Source organism: Alexandromys fortis, unplaced genomic scaffold (assembly GCF_014885135.2).
Source record: "Alexandromys fortis isolate MF-2015 unplaced genomic scaffold, M_Fortis_MF-2015_v1.1 scaffold_21, whole genome shotgun sequence".
Classification (NCBI taxonomy): domain Eukaryota; kingdom Metazoa; phylum Chordata; class Mammalia; order Rodentia; family Cricetidae; genus Alexandromys; species Alexandromys fortis.
In genome coordinates, this window is record NW_026067905.1 from 6,359,314 (window position 1) to 6,382,263 (window position 22,950).

The 22,950-nt window shown below is 43.3% G+C and overlaps 1 pseudogene; it reads left to right on the plus strand.

Annotated features, from left to right (window-relative positions):
- Window positions 1-379: 379 nt before the first annotated feature.
- LOC126497218 (actin-like) lies at window positions 380-985 on the plus strand (annotated as a pseudogene).
- The last annotated feature ends 21,965 nt before the right edge of the window (window positions 986-22,950 follow it).

Consider the following 22,950-nt stretch of genomic DNA (forward strand, 5'->3'; position numbering starts at 1 on the left):
AGCTTCCCTCCGGCAGAGGATGGGCAGTCTTAAGTTCTCAATCACCTGAGCGACCAAGGGGGACAGGGAAACTCGGTTGCTGGGCACCAGATGTTTTCTCCGTAGTCACAAAAGTCCTCCAAAGTAAATACAAAGACCGCTTTCAGGAACTGAAAGATGACCCTGAGGTTAAGAGCACTGGCTGCTTGCTCTTCCTGAGTTCAGTTGCCGGCACCCACATGGTTCCTCACAGCCATCTGTAATGAGATCCGGTGCCCTCTTGTGGTGTACAAACACACATGCAGGCAGAACACTGTATATTAAATAAGACTCACGCTCCGCTGCCAGTTTACACTGTGCATCTTTTTGCTGCTGTGTCTGCCATCCTTCACTGATGGCAATGGAAGAAGAAGTTGTCGCACTCATCATTGACAATGGCTCCAGCATATGCAAAGCTGGATTTTCTGGCCATGATGACGTCAACTCTTGGGCACCCATGACACCAGGGCATCATGGTGGGCATGGGCCAGGAAGACTCATATGTGTGTGATGAGGTCAAGAGCTAGAGAGGTACCTGACCCCGAAGTATGCTATGGAGCACGGCATTGTCACCAACTGGGAGGAATTGGAGAAGATCTGGTGTCACACCTTCTATACTGAATTGTGTGTGGCCCCTGAGGAGCAGCCAGTGCTTCTGACCGAGGGCCCCCTGAACCCCAGAGCTAACAGAGAGAAGATGACACAGATAATGTTTGAAACCCTCAAAACCCCAGCCATGGACGTGACCATTCAGGCGGTGTCGTCCCTGTATGCTTCTGGGCCCACCAATGGCATTGCCATGGACTCTGGGGACAGGACCACACATACAGTGCCCATCTACAAGGGCTATCTATGCCCTTCCCCAGCCATCTTGCATCTGCACCTGATTGTCCTGGACCTGATAGACTACCTCATGAAGATCCTGACTGAGTGGGGCAACAGCTTCATCACCTTAAGAAGACATTAAGACGAAGCTGTGCTATGTTGCCCTGAGGCAGTACAGCATGGACAAAAGGCAAAAGCAAATTTTCCCCCTCCAGGTTGTCAGGAGAGTGCATGCACCTTTCGGCTTTCTCCCTCCCTTCCCCTTTGGCCCCACATGGGCCTCTGGCAGACCTATTGGGTCCGGTCCTCCTCCTCAGTTAACCTTCTCTGAGCTGCCCTCACAGAACAGCCAGAGTATGTGCTACTATTCTGGCTACCTCTCAATTCAATAATTCAGTCAAGTTGACAACCTAATAGAGCCTCCATTGAGTAGAGGAGCTACACAGTGTGTGTGCGTGAGTGTGAGTGCGTGCACCTTAGCTCAACAATCCTTTAACAGAGCATAGGAGTGCCCTATTAGCATCTCGTTCTGGTGGGAGTCAGTTAAATGTAAAGCAAGAACTTGGAAAGCATGTCATATTTGTGACTGGTAAGTGGGTGTTCAGTTACTTCCCGATTTCAGGGACTAAATACCGGGCAAGAAGCAACTTACAGAAAAAAGGGCTTATTTTGGCTTATATTTTGTAGGCAACACCCGTCATAGTGGCATGAAAATGAAGCAGCTGACCCCTTGGTGTCTGTAGTCTGAAAGTGGGGTACACAGGAAGAAAGGCGGGGCTGCACTGTCTCAGGGGTCTCCCTCAATGACACACTTCCTTTAGTGAAGGGAGTGTGCTAAAAGTTCTAAAACCTCCCAAAACATACCACCAGCTGGAGACCAAGTGTGTAGACACCTGAGCCCACGGGAGGCCTTTCACACATGGGCTTCTCTTCTTCATCCTCCCTTTGCTGTCAGGAATCCAACGGCAGAAAATTTAGGTAGCACACGAGGTTAAATTTTAAAAAGAAAATGTCCAAGGTAGTTTTATGCAGTAGTTGGGGAACTAGCTATTATCAACATGTTATTAAGAGTGTGAGAGGGGACTAGACAGAGGACACAGTGGGGATCCCCAAAACCCACACTGCAGGATGAAAGAAATGAGCCCTGGAAATTGTCCGCTGACCTCAACACAAGCATGTAAACACACATGCACACTTTTGAGAGTTACTAAAGTTATTAAAAGTTATTAAAATTATTCTTGCAGAAGCAGGAAACCTGTGTTCTTGGGTCAAACAGCATGTATCTGAATTCTCTGCTAACATTCACTTAAAATTTTCTGTAGGTGCTAGGAAGCATGTCCAGGTCCTCTGCAAGAACAGCATGTGCCCTCACCTGCTTAGCCATGTCTCCATTCAGTGCTACCATTGACTTTTGAATTCTTTGCTCTTCCTTTTTTAAATTCTTTGTCCTGTGGGTGTGTTGACTTCTCTCCAATAACAGTACAACCAGCGCACTCCTTCCAGTGCTATGGCAATTCTCTAAACTAGCCGTCTCAGAGCATCACCATGCAAGCATGCTAGGACTTTTGCAGTCGGTGAGTTCATTTGCTGGACAATGTCAATGTCACTGGACAATGCTTCTCAACCTTCCTAATGCTGCAGTCCTTTAATACAGTTCCCCAAGCTGTTGTGACCACCAAACGCAAATTTCATTGCTACTTCATAACTGTAATTTTGCTACTGTTATCAGTCGTAATGTAAGTATCTGTTATGTGATCCCAGAGGGGTCGTGACCTACAGGTTGAGAACTGCTTCCATAGAAGATAGTTGCCAAAATTTTGCAACTCTTAATTCTGTTGTTTCTGTTGTATTGCTGGTAATCTTTGTCAGGACCAAGTATCTTAGGTGTGTGACCAAGAACTAAAGAACCACACACAAAAAGCAAGAGATTTTATTCAGAAACCAAGCAAAAGCACAGAGTAGATACACTGCAAGTCAGCCATGGGTTCTGAGTGAGATGTACTCAAGAACACCCAGGCCAGGTTTAGGGCTTTCCTTTGTGAGCCTGAGAGGTACAATAGCTGATTTCTGAGGAGCAGAGTAAGGTTGGTTTTCTATTTTGATCAACAGGCTTGGGTTATGTCAGCTTCTGTTCATTACACACATCTTTCCCATGATGCATTTGATTTTGATCATATGCAAGCCCAATTAGGCATAGGCATAAAAAGGTAAATAGTTTCTCTTTTCCTTAAAATCTTGTTTTAAGAATATAGTTCAGCTCACTGGGCATGCACTCAAAACCAGTTTTGACTGGACCGGCCCATGGCCAAGATATCTTCATATTTAACCACAAAAGGGGAATCACTAGAGGATGCTATAGGTCAGAGCAACTATCAGCCTTTGTTTAAAGAGGGGTGTGCACGTGGTTCAGTGTAGATGGGTGTCCACATTGCTAAGTACTTTTGGGAAAAGAGTATGTGTTTGTACATAGCTGAAGTCAAGCTGAGTGCTGGGTGGCTAAGCATTCCTTCCTCTTGCCTGCTTCTATTGGAATACAGAGGAAATGGCCACAAATGCCAACTTAGGGTAGATCAAGGAAAGAAATTAACACTTGATCAGTTCCTTCAGAGTTTCACACTCATAAGTTAGTGTAGGGGGTAGAGGGACTGCTTGTTTGTCCCAGCTGCACAGAACCAAAATAACCCACAGAAACTATATTAATTAAAACACTGCTTGGCCCCTTAGCTCTAGCTTCTTACTGGCTAACTCTTACATACTAATTTAACCCATTTCTATTAATCTGTGTATTGCCATGTGGCAGTGGCTTACTGGCAATGTTTTGGCATGTCTGACTCTGGCGGCAGCTCCATTGCTTCTCTCTGACTCCGCCCTCCTTCTCCCAGCATACAGCCTAGCTTTTCCTGCCCAGTTCTGCTCTTCCTGCCATAGGTTCAAAGCAGTTCTTTATTCATTAACCAATAAAAGCAACACATAGATAGAAGGACCTCCCAAACCAAGTTAGTGACTATGAAATGCTGGCTACCCAGCTGACTTAAAAAGGCTTACACCATTTATTGACTTGATGGCCAAGTCATAGTCCCCATAGCCATCTCCCAGCTTACAAATAATGTCCGTAAAACTATTTAGGCTAGCATGTTTTGTCTTTATGTGCCTATTTACATTCTCTTGAAGACCATCAGAAGGACAAATAAATCTCTTTAAGAACATAAGAGTTGACAAAAGCAATCCAAGATCCCTTCACTGCTGCATGAGAGAAGCCCTCAGGAGAACCACAATGCTGCTCATGTACAGGAGTAGTCAGGAGTCAGTCAGTCCATCCTTGCAGCTCTTGTCTCTTCGGGTGCCCACATTGGCAGATAGATGATAGATAGATAGATAGATAGATAGATAGATAGATAGATAGATAGATAGATAGATAGATAGAAAGAAAGAAAATATGGGAAGACTAAGAAATGTTGTGTCAGCATAAAGATAGGAAAGAGGTGATGTGTCAGGCTAATTAAGGATTCACAAAAGTCCCTAAAATCATAAATCCTTCTTGTGGTTTTTAAGATTTGCTTCCTTTGCAGGATTTCCAGGATGGAGCCTGGACAGGCTGCCTTTTCTGTCTTCTCCCTGTGTGTGGCAGACCCTGCGCTAAGTGCATGGAGGGAAGAAAAAGCACAATGTAACTTCCCTCTTTACTTTCTCTTCTCCTGCTGCGTGGTTATGTTCAGGCCATAGTACAATTAATGAAATCCAAGAGACAGTAATTGGTGTTCAACTTGAAGGTCGGAAAAGCAAAACAATCAGCCATTGGTTCTTACCTCTACTTCAGTCAAAAAATGGCAATCCTGTCTCCAGGAATCTCAGAATGAGACTGTGACTGATAACTGTCTCCTCCCGTTTTATATTTCTCTATAGTGCTGGGATTAAAGACGTACACCACTAACATCCAGTTTCTATGACAAACTAGTGTAGCAACTGGGTTAAAAGTGTGTGTCACCATAAGGCTGGCCAGTACAGATGTTTTATTCTCTGAACTTCAGGTAAGCTTTATTTATTAAAATACAAAATGAAATATTACACGGGGCTTCACTGATGGAGAGAAAGGCAGAGGCTCCTGGACCTCCAGACACCTTCCATCAGGGTTGACCCGCCCTCCCCATCCATTCTGATCATTGCTGTCTTCCCAACAGCCTGTGGGAAACTATCAGACTCTTTTAGGTCCCTGTAAATCCTGGCACTGATCCTGATCAGTTCCGTTAAAGTAAGCTGGTTTCCTTCTGCCTCTAAATCAGCCCTTTCTGGGGAATCTGGCATGAGAAACCTTGAAAAGGATGTGCTGCAATTTGACATGTACCACCAATCTGTGAACACTGCAAAGCCTCTACATCTTTGACTGACAGTCATGATGCTCAGCTCTTCTGCCCTTACTTCAATAACCCATTTTCCTATGCTTGGGAAAACAATTTTCTATTTTAATTCCAGTAAATAGCAACTAGGAAAACACACAATTGAGGCAATGTTTTCCATGGATGGGCAGAATTTTAAAGACAGTGTGTTCCTAAAGCTATGACATCCAAATTAGCCCTCCCCCTTACTCCCAAAACACTTTTATTGGTGACAGAGTAACATTGAAGTAGATGTACCTCATCCCGGGATGCTTTCTTTGAGGAAGGAAAGCACCTAGTTGGGTGTGTGGATTCTGACACATTTGCTCAATATCAGATGTACGACTTTAAATATGCAGGGTCTTCAGATGCAGAGAGCCAGCCTGGAACACTGGTGCTGTCTTTCTTTGTTGCAAAGGGTCTTACTTCTCCCCGTGTTGCTTTTTCTCAAAACCCAGCGTCTTCTTATTTGAAAATATTTATGGGTGCCTGAGAGGATAGATTTTATGCATTGTTCTTTGAAATTTGCTCTTCTTACATTACTGAATTCTCACACATCCTTTTCTGAGGGCAGAATGGTTGGTTCTGTTTTTCTTTACAACCATCAGTGCACACACCCACAGGGATTTTCCACAGCTGGGCTCCCGATTGCTTTCCCATTCTGAAAGATGGGGTGGGGATCTATATTAACTTTAGATCCGCCGATGAAGCAGCCTGACTTTATTTGAAGCCTTTATCACCCTGTGAGAGGTAAGTCGCTTTGCTCAGTTACAGATGGTCTGGGGCCATGGCTGTGTTTCAAGTGACAGTCTGAATTTCGATGATCTACTTTGAGATTTGGGATAAATCTTTGTGCTTTCTGGATTTCAGTTTCTTCTCCCACGGCTTCCTACCCACTTCACAAAGATGTTGCGAATGCTAACTTCAAAGGCGCTAAGCACTTCTGAAGAAAGGCATACTCTAAAGACAAGGCATTAAGCAATCCGAAAGGCTCTACTTTGTATTATCATATAAATTATCAGGAGGATTTTTATCAGTGCTAAATCCAACTAAACAATAGAAGCAAAAGAAAAAATGCACAGAAGAGACAGAAACTAGTATAGCATCCTGTGGTAAAGGTCTGTCCGCAATTGTGCTTCCAACGGGGTGGGGATAAAGAACTCACTGTGTGAACTGTCTGAAGCGGGTATGTTACATTGTTAGTGTGCTTGGTTGTAAGTGGTAGCATCTCCATCTGACTGTAAGCATGCAGGTAAGTGAGTAAGGCAAGCTGCACAATGGCATTAGTAAGAAACAGAAAAGAATGGAGGGAGGGGAGGAAGAGAGAGAAAACAGGAAGGAGGGATGGAAGAAGGAAACACTAATTTGGCTGCAATGAGATAACTATACACAATCAAATAGATAAAATTAAAATAGACATCGCCAAAAGTTGCCGACAATGAGACAACCAGAACACTGATGCTGTTGGCAGGAGTGTGAAAAGCTCCAACTATTTATTTGGTAGTCAGTATGGGATTTCTTCCTAAGTGAAATATAACTCACACAAGGACCCCATGATGCCATTTAAAATGTCTATGCAAGAAAAGGACAATAAATATTAAATATAGACTTTTAGGATCGAGGGACATGGCTTAGCAGGCACTTGTCACCAAACCTGGTGCCTTGGGTTCGATCCCCAGGATCCATATGGTGGAAGGACAGAATTGAACCTTCAAGTTGTCCTCTGACCCCCACAGGCATGTGTGCATGCACACACATGTGCAGTTACACACGTGAATGGAATCATTTTTTAAAAGCATATACAGTAGGATTCCTATTTTTTATTCACTAAGCCTCATTACTGGAAATAATTAAAATTTCCATTAACAAATGAATGGATGAAGGATCTTTTATTATATGACACTACTTAACACCAAAAAAAGAGTGAACTTCTGAATTGCTGCATCATGGATACATCTCACAGGCATAATCTTAGGTGAAAGAAATCATGAATAATATGTAGGAAATGGGAAGATTTTAAGTATTTGTGATCACTCTGCCTAAAAGTAATGGCTGCAGCCTCTGTCATGGTGGGAAAAGGTCTTCCAGAGTTCCCGCTACTCTCGACTACAGAGGCAGAAGCATTTCTGCTGAACAGGCTGAGGCTCAGAATGACACGACTACATTGTTCTTCCAAGGAACTATATCCTCACTCCCTTGTTGAGGAGTGTGGCATCAAGCGATTCATCATATGGAGATAGTTTTTATCCAGACCATATAAATTTTTTTGAATGATGATTGAAAAGTCTTGGGGAAGTATCTGACAAAAGACAGTGGTGCAGATGTTATGCAGTCACTAGAATGGTGCATTCACACAGACAACAGACAGTTGGTGTGATAAGATTTTCCCTCAGGAATTTGAATTTGGAGCTAGAGTGATGTCTGATAGGGGAGAGTATTTTAGGTGCAAGTCTGAGGACTGGAGCCCATGTAAAAATCTGAGTGTGGTCGCATAGGTACCTGCAACCTCAGTATTGTAGGAGGTAGAGACAAGATCACCTGGGCTTGTAGGGCACCGACCTAGCTGAGGTGCCATGATAGACACTCAAGGGAAGAAGGGGGAAGAGAAAATAAAGCAGGACACTCAACACCCTCCATAGGACTGTGGGCATACAGTTAAGTGAGTAAGGCAAGTTGCATAACAGGATTAGTAAGAAACAGAAAAGGAAGAAGGAAGGGAGGGGGGATGGAGGGAGGAAGGAAAGGACAGAGGAAAGAAACAAAAGAAGCCTCCATGTGCATGCACACCTGCACATACAATACAACACACACACACACACACACACAGTTTGAATTAGAAAAACAAAAAGAATAATGCAGGACAAAAATCAAGTACTGGAAAATGCATGGGTAAAGATGACTACAGATGCTGCAGAGGAACAGAAAATAGGAAGCAAAGGCTGGGGACAGAGAAAACAGTTACCTTCTGAAGGGTGATGAGCCAGGGAATAGCAGGAAATAGAAGACTGTGAGAGAACGGTCGGGTACCTCCACTGCCTGGGGATCCTGGCTCAGATACCATGAAGCCTGACTGTATGGCTATTGGTCTAGTGCTTATCTCAAGGTGTAGAAGCAGTAACGCCTCCAAATTTGACATGAGTCTAATTTCTGTTCTCTGGAACCAGGAAGCCCAATGTGATCAATGCATTGACTAGAATCATTAGAGCAGCACACTCATCTTCTTATATTTTAGTTTGACCCACAAGTCAGTATTTTTGATATTTGGCCCTTATTTGTTGAAACTACTAGGGGAAGGGCATTTCTGAAAACATTTGGAGGTAGAGCCCAACTTGGGGAGTTGATCACAATGGGCAGAGATACAAGCTAGAGAAGCCCTAGAACATTATAACTTTGGTGGACACTTCTTGTGGGTGTTTGGAAAACAAAATGTTGACAGAGACATGGCAGCTTCTGATGGGAATAGAGTCTCTATTGGGAATAGGACTAGAAACCATTCTTATTGGAGTCCAGCCAAAATTCTGCCTACATTCTGCCCATGTCTTGAAAATTTGAGTCAAGCTCAGAGTAGTAGAGTAGAGATGTGGCTCAGTGGTTAGGGGCACTTACTGTTGTTCTTACACAGGACTTGGGCTTTATTTCCCAGCACCCACAAGGTGGTTCACAACTCCAGTTCCAGGGAATTAAATGCCATCTTCTGGCCTCTACAGGCACTACACACACAAGGTACACATAAATCTATGCAGGCAAACACTCATGCACATAAAATAAAAATAAACGAATCCTTTAAAGCCATAGACTAATTTGGCAGAGGCCATTTCAAGGCAATAGAACAGTTAGGCTGTGCATCTATTCATGTTTATAGTGAGAATACAGAGCCAACACCAGAGCAGCCAGAGAAATGCGCCATTCTGTAGAAAAGAAGCCCTTTAGGTGGATGGCAAGGAGGCCATATTTCTTAGCAAGATTGATTGAGTCCTTTCAAATTAGACAAGCAATTTGTATTAGAACAATAGGGAAGTTGCCTTGAAGGCATTCCAGGTATTGACAAAAACCACAGGTTTCAGGGTAAAATGGTAAAATAGTGGAAATAGTTATTTTTTGTAAATTTTAAAGATTAGGGATCAAATATGAATTGTGCTGATTTCCTATTATGAAATCTCCTAAGATTCTAGCCCCTCTCTGATAGCCAGTCATCTTCCAAACATTTTGATATCATGAATTCTTAAGGCTCTTAACACATTATTATTTATGCATAGTTAATGTACTGTAAATTATGTCATACACCTATAAGAAATAGCTAAATTTGCTACTTAGATTATTAATAATAAATCTAGCTCATGTTACATAAATTTTGAAACCTTATTTATAAAGATGATAGTGAGGCACATGACATTACATTTTGGCAAATCTCTTCACCTTTTGTTTCTTAATCGGACACTTATAGAACAGAAAATTTTATTTGCATCTTCTTATATCTTCTACATTCAATCTATTGCTTCATGAACCCACTCGGAATCTCCATACACAATTCATAAGAGAATAAAGGAAAGTAAATTAAGTCATGAACACCCTTGCAGGTTATTGGGTTTCACAGTGACATCTACACTTGTTAAGACTTTTTAAGTTCCCAAGAATAAAATCTAATTCTTAGGCATATCATACAAACATTTGGTGAAAGACAACCCTACATATGATATGCCTCAGCTGCCCTGAGATATTCCTCCTTAAAGCCATGCAAAATTCCACTCCTACTCAAATACATAAAAATTTCACTTCCAAATGCTTTCCAGGTATTAGTTTCCCTTTCAACAATGTCTGTCCCCACATACTCTACTGGGACTAGAATATAAACCTCTCAAAACTCTGAATAAAACTAAAACAAAGTGAATTTGGGAAGGAAGTGGGGAGAAGATGATGATGAAGAGGAGGAGGAGGAGAAAGCCAAATATCACCTTCCTTATTAACAGCAATGGTTTTTGAATCGTGGCTTCCGATGGGACACAATGGGCTTTCCAATATTCAACTCATAGGAAATCTACAGACCTGGGTCCTAGCGGCACTACATAAGCCTCTCTGAATGAGTCCACCACCTCCCTACTGAACTTTGGAAGTGCAGTAAGGGTCCACCCAGTTCGAAAGGGAAAGAGAAATTACACTGATGCCCAATTTTTTTTTTTTTTTTTTTTATCTTTCTTGCCCAAAACAAGGTAAACCACGGCATCTTTCCTGAGGTAAGGGGAAGAGGAAGGAATCTAGCAGGGGTACTATAATGGCTTCCCTTCATACAAAGAGGCACAGAGATGGCACTATACCTTTTTCTACACAACAGCCCAAGCCCACATGCAGCACAGCCCACGTTCCATGCCCAAAACACCCCTCTTCATGCTCAAGCGCCACCTATTCAGTATCCTTTTCCTGTCTTGTGGTACCTTGTGGGAGAATTGTCTGTATTCTGTCAATCATGTTATAAATAAATGCTGATTGGCCAGGCAGGAAATATAGGTGGGAAAATCAGACAGGAAGTAGAAATGTTGTAATGAGAACAGGAGAATTCTGGGAAGGAAGAAGCTGATTCCTCCCACTCCTGCCCAGTCCACCGAAGCAGCAGGATGTGACCTGCCCCGCTGGAAAAAGGTACTGAGCCACATCTCTAACATAGATCAGAGAAATGGGTTAATCAAGATGTGAGAGCCGGGCGATGGTGGCGCACGCCTTTAATCCCAGCATTCGGGAGGCAGAGGCAGGCGGATCTCTGTGAGTTCGAGACCAGCCTGGTCTACAGAGCTAGTGCCAGGACAGGCTCCAAAGCCACAGATAAACCCTGTCTCAAAAAAAAAATCAAGATGTGAGAGTTAGCCAATGAGAGGCTAGAGCTACTGGGCCAATCAGCTTTATAACTTGTAGAGATATATGTGTGATTTTCTTTGGGGTTAAACAGCTGGGGGTACCAGGTGGGACAGAAACACAAGCAAGCAGACCACTCATGTTACAGTACCTTTTACATCAAATGCATTCAAGTGCTATTAAGGCCATCTCTCATGACATTAAGCATGTAAACACAAGTGAGACACTTTTCTGCCTTCAGAAGGTTTCTGTGATGGATCTATGACTTTGCTTTCCAACTTCTCTTTCAGCAAATTTAGAAGCACCAGGAACACAAATATCTTCATTTCACTGGGAAAATTCATGCACATCCTTCTACCTTTGAAATCTGGATATCTGTGGCCTTCATAAATCTCCCAGCATTCAATTTTGGCCCTGAAACTTTTCAAAACAACTCGTTTCCTGCCAGGATCCAGTCAGACCAATGCCACTGAGGATCACTGTAGTGAGATTTCATTTGTATTTTAATACAGAAAGCTTGCCTGAAGTTCAGAGAGTAAACAGCTGCTCTGGTCAGCCTTACAAACCAGGCAGTGGTGGCACACACCTTTCATCCCAGTAGCCACACTAGTTTGCCATAAAAATCAGGCAGTAGTGGTGCATACTTTAATCCCAGCACTAGAGGGGAATATAAAACAGGACGAGACAGGATTCAAGTTCAGTCTCATTCTGAGATTCCTAAACGCAGGATCACCATTTAAGACTAAGGTAGAGGTAAAAGCCAGTGGCTGGCTGCTTTGCTTTTCTGGTCTTCAGCTTGAACCCCAATGTCTATCTCTGGGTTCTTATTGATCGTGCTACAGATCCTCAACCCCAATGATTCCATTCCATCCTCTTAGTTATTTTACTATTGGATACTTGCTTTGTGTGTTTGTGTTTTACATCTCTAACTTGACAGTAGAAGCCTGCAGTATCACAGTTCATTGTATAAGGCTTTGGAGATAACGTGGGCCAAAGTCTAGGTCCTAAGAGCAGTGGTAGAATAAAATGCGACGTTTAGCCCAAAGGAAGCCACTGTTTTGTCCCTCCATGTGTGGCTCATTACAGACCTCCCAGGCACTATTTCTCCCATCCCCACGCCAGGCCATGGAATAAAGTGACTGACTTGGGGATGTGGCTCTTGCCTTCTGAAAGTCTTGGAACTATGATACAGTGCCCACTTGCCACAGTAAAGGACACATAGTCTGTGACAAGAGGCAGAAACACATATACCACCTCACTGCCACTGGCCTCAAATCCCAGCTCTGACTGTGGCCTGGGGACACTTTACCTTCCCCAAGCCTCCATCCATCAACTCATCGGTGAGGTGAGGGTCATAATCCACGGACTTCACAGGTTTGCTGTAGTACCAAATAGCTCACACAGATGAACCCCTGGCAACAGCATTCATGATACACTACATGGACAATAAATTATCTTTTGCTACTGAGCAAATACAGGCCCCAGTAAACTGGAAAGACACATCTAAAAGGTGGTCAGAATGAGATAGATGCTGCTGATAGGCGTGAATTTTGCAGACCATAGGCAAACCTGTTAAATACTGTTTCATCTAAACAAAAAGGTTTTCAAACTGGAAAGGTACCCTCCCCATTTTTGAGACAAGCAGGCCAAGTTGGCCTCAAATTTGCCATCCCCCTGCCTCATCTTACTAAGCTCTAGGATTAAGAGTGGGAGTCACCATGCTCAACTGGAAAGGCATTTTTAAAAAGAACAATTTGTAGTATGAATGCCAAGTATATACGTCTTGAATTTACCAGTAGAAATTTTATTATAAGACCAAGGTTGTATGATTTCTGTATATCTCCCAAATACTCAACCAATTTCTAAAGCTTGAATAAAACATTTACACAACTGTAATATCTTGTCTTTGCAAAACCTTGCTACAGGTGTGTCAAATGCTATAATCAGTCCACCAGATAGATGCTGACTGCAGTTTAAAAGACAGAATCTAATAACATATTTTGGAGTTCCATAAGATTGGAAAGTAAAACTAACTCGCAGTCATGGAACGAAGTGAATTTTGCACTTTTGCTCTTAATTCATTCCAAAAGCATTAAAACATATTTCAAAGATTTCAAACATACAATTACTTTTGCTGTCACTCAAAGTGTAGAATCAACATCGAGAGAGGGAGATAAAGAAAGAGAGAGAAAGAAAGAGGAAGAGAGAAGGAGAGGGGAGGGGAGGGACAGGGAGAGAGAGAGAGGAATGCTTTTATTGGTTTATCTGAATAAATAACTTTAATGAATAAAATTGTTTTTCAAAACAATTTTTCTAGACATGTACAATTCACCCAGCAAGATCAGCAAATTAGGAAAAAGAAGCATTGGTAAAGTGGACCATTTCTCCCATCTCCCCTTCAGAATGCAAATACAACAGACTCCAGAGACCCACAATGAATGGGCAATAAAGCCCACAAACAGAAGAGCAGCTGCTTAGAGCCGGCCCTTCACAGGCCTGGATCAAATGTGTCTCCATGAAGGTAGAATGCACAAAGCACCTGGACCATGGGCTTGCCCCATCCTGCTTCCCTTGCTTGCTACCGGCTCCGATTTTCTTATTCTGTGACTGCCCCATTTGAAGCCTGACCTCCTATGTAGCTATATCCACTCTAGGCACATGCCTAAGCATGCACACGAAGAGAGAGTTCTTACTGTCAGGACTGCAGAATCCCAGATTTGCAAGCTTCCGGTTTAGAGATCTGTCCATCAGGCTGAGGAAGACTACCCCTGTGAGCCAGATGCTGCCTCATCCTGTCTCCTGTGGCATTATAACCTGCCCACTAAAGGACAGAATCAGGAAGACACAAGCCAATGATTTTATTATAAGAATGATAAGAAGAATCAGAGAAACAAGTTGCCCCAGTGTTAGACATGAGAAGTGTCTTTTGATTTGGAACCTTCCTTTCTGATATTGCTTAGCTGACATATGAGCTTAAAGGAGGCCCCGCAGGTGGAGCCTGAGGAGAAGGAGCCCATGCACAATACAAAGAAATTGGATTTGTGTGCTGGTAAACTGCTGCAGTGCAAGCATGAAGCCGTGAGTTCAATCCCCAGAAGGTCTGCTCTTTTTGTTTTGTTTTTTGTTCTTGTGGTTGCTGTTGTTTAAAAAAAAAAAAAAGCCAAGCATAGCAGTGCCCTAAGCCTGTAATCCCAGCACTGGCTGAGCCTGGAGTGGGAAGATACCTGGGGTTTAGGACCAGTCAAATCAAATCACTGAGCTCCAGGGTTAGTGTAAAGAGCCAGACTCTAAATAAATAAGTAAATAAGGTAGAGGATGATTGAGGAAGACACTCCAAGTCAAACTCGGGCCTTCACCTGCATATGTCCACCTGTACACACACACACACACACACACATCTGTGTACACAATACACACATACACACTCCAGCACATATACACCTGTGTAAACACACATACACTTGCTCACACATATACATGTATACACAATACACACACACACACACACACACACTTTGGCAAAAGAGAGACAGAGAGAGAAGTTAGGTCCATAGGCCAGCAAAGTGCCAGGGATTTGCTGGACAAACCAGATAGCTTGTGTTTGATCCCTGGGACCCACAGTGGAAGTATCGATCCCCTAAAGCAGTCACTCCTGCACTTCCATACTTCCATCTGTTCTCTCTCTCTCTCTCTCTCTCTCTCTCTCTCTCTCTCTCTCTCTCTCTCTCTTTCCTTGCTACACACAAGCACACACACATACACAACAAGCTCAAAATCTATTTTTATAAAAGACATTTTTATTGCTAAAAGCCTATGCTTTTTGTGGCATTATGGTGGTCAGGAGAAATTTATCAAACCGTTCCTACATACCATGCACTTGCTAGGATCCATTGTATTTATTATTCCCCTCCACATTTCAGTAAGAAAGATAAGCTTTATCTGATGGTGAGATACTGAATAAACAGATGCCTCAGGCTTGCAGCTTCCGCCCCATTTCTTAGCAGCCTTGGCTTCAGAGTTGCTGTTGCTTCCCCTGTCCCAGAGAGAACTGGAATCTTATTCATTGCACACATAGCCCCTCTCCCTATCCAGTGTAGCACACAATTTCTAGCTCCTTAGCCCGAAAGGCAGCACATCAAAGTAGGTGACATACACTGAGACAATGAGCCAGCTCTGCTTTGGATAGGCCTATGCGGGCTGGCAGCTGAGAGTTTTCCTGTATCTGTCTGGCACCTTAGGAGAGAGGGGACTCTACAAGAAAAGTCATCTAGCAAGCTGTGCATGCAGGAGACAGCCAGTCACGAGGATGGGTTGGTAAGTGGTCATGAGCTGCTCTTTGGCAGCTGGGGACAGTTAAATCATTGAGGATGGGTTGGTACGTGGTCATGAGCTGCTCTCTGGCAGCTGGGTACAGATAAGGTACAAGAAATGCACAGAACCACATCACGTGTGTCAGAAGGAGAGTGTCTGAACACAAGAATTTCCACTAGAATGAGATGCACCCCAAACAAAAACTTCTAGCCTGCCGCTCAAAAGAAATGTCAAAAATGGGCATCTATGCAATGCCACTGCAAGAAAATCAAATAAGAAACAAAAAGAAGGTGAGAAGAACCGTCATCAGAAAGGGCCTCTTCATAGAGAGGAGAAAATTATAAATCAAACATATTGACATGACCTCACAAACAAAAACCCAAATCAAGCTACTTTACCTAACAAGCAAGAGCTCATAGCATGTATACAAGGGTCAAAGAAAGCTATAGCGGAACATCAGGAAATGAAACAAGAACAAGCATTAAACCAGCAACAAACAGGCCGTGATAAACAGAGGAAACAAGAATGACAGGAATGAGAAGAGCATAATACCCCCCAAATGCCCAATCATCCCAAAGAACTGGAGTGAATAGCAAAGGGGAGAGATTAGAAACACTTGAATGGGCTGAGAGATGGCTTGGTGGTTCAGAGCCTGTACTGATACTACAGAAAAACCAAGTTCAGTTCCCAGCAACTACCCAGGGGATCTGATGGATAGCCTCTTCTGGCCTTCATAGGTACCAGAACATCACACATACACACACACACACACATACACACACACACACACATTTCTTTTAAAAAGACTTACATATCCACCATACTTAGCATCCCTAAGAGGTTAAAAAGAATACAATAGGAAAGTTAAGTATATATTTCAAAGTGATTTTCAGAATGCAGGTCACTGAATCCCAACCAAAAATGACACAAAACACACAACCCTGAATCAGGTTTTACTAAAAACATAGAGGAAAACTAGTTGCTAGCCAAGGTACCAAGCTTAGGTCTGAGCATTCTCTCTGCAGCAGTTCTGAACATTAGAAGGCATTGGAGGGATGGCAGGAAGTAGTCATGGAAACTATGCAGCAGTGGACACTACGGAATGGCCACTCGAGTACAGAGGCAGACACCGAGGACATGTGGTGACTGAGCCCTTCTTGAGGAAACCTTGAAAATCAGAGTGCAATGCAATGCAGAGTTGAATACTGGGGACTCTACTGAACTTTAGGACATAGTACAAGCAATTATGGGAATTATGATCGCAGGACAGAGTGTAAACATTAAAAGCAAGATGGCTCGCCAGGTGAAAATGTGTGTGCTAAAAGCCCGGTGACCTGAGTTCTCATGGTGGAGGAAGCATACTCTTTCTTCTTTCCCTTTTTCTCGACCCCACAGAGATCCACCTGCCTCAGCATCCCAAGTGCTGGGATTAAAGGCATGTGCCACCACTGCCCGGCTGAGAGTCTACCCTCAGAACCTGTCCTCTGGCCTCCAAATGTGCACCATGGTACTCCTGAACACTCAAACACCATGCTCACACACATTCTCACATCATCATCATCGCAGTAGTGATAAACCATCTTTAAAAGGCATACTAATAATACAGAAATATGATAACAAGGGTTTGGAGGGAAAGAAGACAGGGCAATGGCTGGATGTGCCAACTCAAACATCACCCAGCAGGACAGATGATAATGGCATCACTGATATGAAGAAGTCAGGAAGTTTAGCTGAAGCTCACTACCAAACCTAATGAACTTAACATAAAACCTACAGAGCGACCGACAGTCCAGTGAGTTTAAGAGGAACAGAGGGAAGGGGGAATTGCAGGAAAAACTGTTACTCTTGGTCAGAAAGCCAACAGAGAGTTGTGTAAAGAAATAAAAATGTAAACATCACTGATAAAAGTCCCCTTAAAAGAAGTATCCCACTGACTTCTCAGAACTTACTGCTTGGAGCCGAGATGAGCGGCAGGCAGCTTTAAGAGCACCACTTCAGCAAACCCCCATGCAACTGCGTGGCACTAGCCCTTGACTACCAAATGCATGAGCCTCTGCCCAGCACCACTGCCAATCAATATCAGAAAGAGGATATATGTCATCCTGAGAATGGCAGCCAGGATGCGCCTCCCCACCCTCCTGGGTTGCCGGGATACAAGCAGGTGATTCAATCCCTAACCATTGGACTGATTACCCAGAAACTTGGTACCAAAGAGAACAATATGAAAAAAAAAAAAAACATCTTTGGTAACCATGGCAGAAGTTCTAGGGTCAAGTGCTCAAGGCAAGCCCTGCAGTTAGGAGTGGTTTGAACACTGTTTTTAGCTGTCTGCCTACATGTCCCGCATTCTTTACAATGCTTGGCAAACGTGAAGCTCCCTTTCTGCATGTGCACTAGGGTAGAATTCTGCCGTTCAGGATTGGGAACCGTTCACAGTTGTGCACAGGACTGACAGCACATGCTTAAAGAGCAGGAGACAAATGAGAAACTCTCAACTGGTTAGCACGCTAAGCACCTAATATCTCCATAAGCTCTGGGGGGTTCCCTACCCAGAACCTTTGAACAAAGAGCCAACTGTCTGTGAAGCGTGCTGCCCCAAGAGTGTGTTAGCTATCCCGAATGTAAGTTAAAGAATGGTGTCAGTTAGAACAAAGCTCAGCTTTAAGCACTTGACTACACTTGAATCATCAAAAGCTAAAGCATTCCAAATTGGGAGAATGAAGCAGCTGAATCTCACTATGCTGGCATGCTGGAATTCCTTGGAGATTTCGAGGACAATGATTTGAAACGTGTCTAAAGTGTTTATTCTAGGCTCCAATGCTTGCTTTCAATGCCCAAAGTGGAACCAAGTTCATTGCCTACTGGGAAGGGATTAAGGGATGATGTCATTACCATTGTTCCTTCTCCTAGTCTTAGCTAGGAAGAACAGGGTAATATACACATTACTGCTGGAGTTGGGAAATAAAACCCGCAGCCAGTGAGTATGAGAGGTTCAAGGATGCGCTCACTACTTTTGGATCTTAGAGTTGAGGGCAAGCTCTCCTAGGCCAGTGGTTCTTAATGTGGCTCCAGGATCACTGTCTGCTTCTCTTGGCAAGTTCTCAGTTTCTGGTCATGAACTGCAAACTCTTTAGGTGGAGCCCCCAGCCCTGTTTTGTGAAAGACCAGTATTTCTGATACTAGCATTTGACAACCACTCTCTTTGCAGCATAAGACACCCCAATAAATGGGCAATCTACTGGGGAGATAGGAACAACAAGGAAAATCTTCTTGATGACACATTTCAGACTCATCTAACTTCATTTCCCTTGCTCAAAATGAATATAGCCGTCTCCTGAGATAGTCAGATATGAAGGAAACCTGGGTCTTAGGTAAAAAAAATCTCCCAGGTTTTTTCTTTGTTCTGAGACAGTCTCTCCTATAATCCAGACTAGCATCAAACTCATGTATAGCCAAGAATGGTCTTCAATTTATGACCCTCTTGCCTTTTCCTCCCAAGTACTAGATGTATGCCACCATTCTCTGTTGACAGAGGTTTCTGTCCCACCCAGTCCTGTAGCCATTCAGTCCCAAAGAAACGCACAGAGGCCTGCATTAATTATAAACTGGTTGGCCTATTAGCTCAGACTTCTTATTAACTCTTATAACTTACATTAACCCATAATTCTTGTCTATATTAACCATGTTGACGTGTACCTTCTTTCAGTGAGGCAGTCACATCTGGGTGACAACTGTAGACTGTGCCTTTCCTCTTCCCCAAATCCTCCTGTTCTCATTGCCCTCCTCTACTTCCTGCCTGGCTACTAGCCAATCAGCATGTTATTAAACAAGTACAAGAGACAAATCTTTACAGGGTACCAGACCATTGTCCCACAGCACTTCCCAGTGTATGAGGTGCTGGGAACTGAATCAAGAGTTTTATACTCGCTAGGCAAGCATGCTGCTAACTAGTTTACACACCCAGTTCCTTTACCTATAGTCAGTTTTTCAAGCTCTTTCTCATTCCTGTCAATCACGGGAGGAATGTATAACATTATTTTATTACAGCATTATATTCTTGCTCTAATGAATCGAAAGCATTTCCCAAGTTTCCTTCAGAAAAAAAATACCATGAAACTAATGTTTTTGGCTTATTTGTGCTAAATTTCATCTGTAAGGATGTTTTGCTTAATGTATACTGAAGGAGCAGAACAAATTCCATTTTGAGAGAGAACTCCATTTTAGACATTTTAGGGGGTGAATGCACCCAGCAAACATTCCCAAGAAACTGTGCCAGTCCTGGCCACAGTGACCCACCATGGTGTCCAAAAACATCTGCTTGCTTCGAACGTCACCGTAGGTACCTGATTAACCACTGTGTTGGCTGTTTTGAAATTCCCCTATATCCCATCCAATGAATTCAAAAGTTGTATACTTTTATCCAGTCCTGACACGCCAGGACCTGTGCCACCCAGCCATGTGGTTTTCCCTTTAAAATCTCCTTACCCTGAAGCCTCTGGGCCGATCTCTCCCACTCGCTGTGGGATTATGGCCCATGTTAGCTAACTTGTAATCAATAAACCCACGTGGGTTTTGCATTGGATACTGACTCTGTGGTGGTCTTTGTGGGTCCCTGTAACAATGAGGGGGGTCTGCTTGTTTGGGGTTTCTGTCCCTCCCGGTACCCCACAGCTGGCAAGCCCCAAAGAAAATCACACAGAGATTTCTATAAGTTATAAAGCTGATTGGCCCATTTGCTCAGGCTACTTATAGCTTATATTAACCATTATTCTGATCTATTTTAGCCATATGGCTCGGTACCTTTTTCAGCTAGCAGGTCACATCCTGCTTCCTTGGTAGTCTGCGCAGGACTGGGAGGAATCAGCTTCCTCCTACCCAGAATTCTCCTGTTCTCATTGCATCATTTCTACTTCCTGTTTGGTTTTCCCGCCTATACTTCCTGCCTGGCCAATCAGCGTTTATTTAAAACATGACTGACAGAATACAGACAATTCTCCAGCACCAGGTCCCCTTACACGAGCACAACAATATGTGCACGAGTGCAGCTGGTGCCCATGGAGGCCAGAAGATGTCATTGGGTTCCATGCAACTGGAGTTACAGATGGTTGTGAGTCACTATGTGGATGCAGGGAATCAAACCTGGGTTCTCTGCAAGAACAGCAAGTGTTCTTATCTGTCAAGCCATCTCTCCAGCCCCAAGACATTTTTTTTTTTTCAAATCAAATTTTAGGCTTATCTTTCCTACAGATTGCTCCTTGCTCTTACTGCTTTTGTTTTAAAAAGTTTTAGTTCATTGAAAGGTCACCATGTTTCACATATATTGCATTAAGTATTTGATCCTCATTTGTCCTATTAAATAAGAACGGACCAGATGGATATTGCTCTACTCTCTCTCCTGAGCAGGTTTGAGGCAATTAAAAATGATTATTTTTACTACGTATTTTATGTGTCAGCCAGATGTTATCTGTGGTCATTTCTGGAAAGGATCACTCTGTGGAGGTTACAAAGCACGTATTTTCCTTTGGGAGAGTGTGATCAAGAAAACACATGCAACTGATTTACTCTTGTATGCTTGTTCCCAGGACAGAATTGGACTAACATCTCACCACCTATGCAGGCAAAGATCTATTCAAATTTTCCTTCTTTGCATCTCTGCATTCTGGCCCTGTTTGTGTTGTGTCAGAAACAGAAAACAAGCAAAACCCATCTGGTTGATGGAAGAGAAATGAATATCAGCTTCCCACTGTACTTCTTCCAAAGGACTGGTTTGCCTTTTGTAAGCTGTCTACACAGGCCATAGTAAAGATTTGGCCCACTCAAGACCTTGGGTGCAACTACTTATCATGCGGACACGCTTCTGGAGATCACAACAGTTTTGTACAGCTCTCTCTTTCTATTTGTCATGCAAGCTAATTGATCCGCATTTCTCAATAGTGTTGAAATGATTCAGAATGGGGGCAAAGAATTCACAGTTATTAAACTGCTGTGGTTACACAAGTCGTTTTCTTCCCATGCATACACAAATTAGAATCCGCATAACTTTCCTAAAACAACATATAATCTCTTTAAAAATGTAGATCTGTAGCTCATCCAAGATTATGACATTATTATCAACATAAAACCTCAGCCACACTAGCACATAGTAGAATGGCAAGGTAGAGGTGGCCTCTAAAACACTAAATCACAGACTACATTTAGTTCATGATTTTGAATGGTACAGCCAATCAACAGGCAGGAATATTTCAGTTTCAAAAACCTGACTCTGTCCTGTCAAATACTGTAAGATGTGGCAATGTGGATTCTGGCTTCAGCTGTGACTTTGTCTCTGAGACAGAATCTCACTGCAGCCAGACTGGCCTGGAACTCTCCATGTAAGTCTCCTTATAGACCAGGATGGCCTTGAAGTCACTGAGACCCGCCTTAAAGGTATGCACCCCCTCCTCCCCACACAACACAGCTTCAGCTCTGGCTGGAATGTAACCTCAAGAAAGAGATTTTTCTGCTCCCCTGAACAAAATGACAGGGTTGAACTAGACTATCCTCTGAAGTCCCTTCAGGTCCCTATTTCATGCTTTTAAGAGTCAGGTTTGGGCCTACCACACTTTATTGCCACACTGTAACCATTTGGGGGGAAGAAGGACTTCCCTGTTAAATGAATCTTCTTACACAGAACCTGGCCATTCATTTCCTGCTTTGTAAAACATCTGTCCCTAATGCTATGAAGTACTCAGATCTCCTTAGAGTAAAACATGGTCACTTCAGAAATGACTCCTTCCATCAGACAGGATTAGAGTCCTCTGTGTAGCATGTAGCTAAAGACTCAGGAAAGAAGGACCAGGAACACCTCATGAAGAACCCCAAAGTCCTTAGAACAAATTGTCCCTCAAAATAAAACGTTATTTACGTTCAGATCAGGCCACACTCACCAGCTCCTAATGGGTTTGAGAGATTCACCAGTCTTAATCTCCTGCACGCATCTGTAACTGTCCATGGAGGTCCATTTCAGGGGATGCCTCATATAAATTAAAATTGAAGATAATGATGCCTGCTCACTTGATCAACTAAAATGACCAGCTGGGTTTAATGGGAGGAAAGCAGAAACCCCACCGAAATTAGAAAGGCTTTGAAGGTGATAGGGTGTCATTATTTCCCAGTAATGTTTCTTCCCCAGAGGTACTGGCCACTGGGCTCGTGAGCACCAGGGCCAACACGTTATGAAGTTGGGTACGGCAGTCAGAGCTGAGGCACAAGGCAGGAGTCAGCACTTTGCTATGGCACTGGGGAAAGCAGGGTTTCTTTTCTGTTCTTATTTTACTTGTTTCCTTTACAGTCGGCGAAGGGCTTTGCGGGAATTGCTTAATTGACTCCCGAGAGGCAAATTCTAATTTAGATCGGTACAAAGTGTTTTCTCTTTCCAGCCATAAAACGTTTTCTTGGATTTGTTCTAATTATCCTTGGGGTGATGGGATCTTGGGTCTGAAAGCGCTGTTACGTCACCTGCCCTCAGCCCTTCATTTCGCAGAGGCCAACGCAGAGGTCGCAGGATGCACACAGACTGGACCAAAGTCCCAAGGTGAGA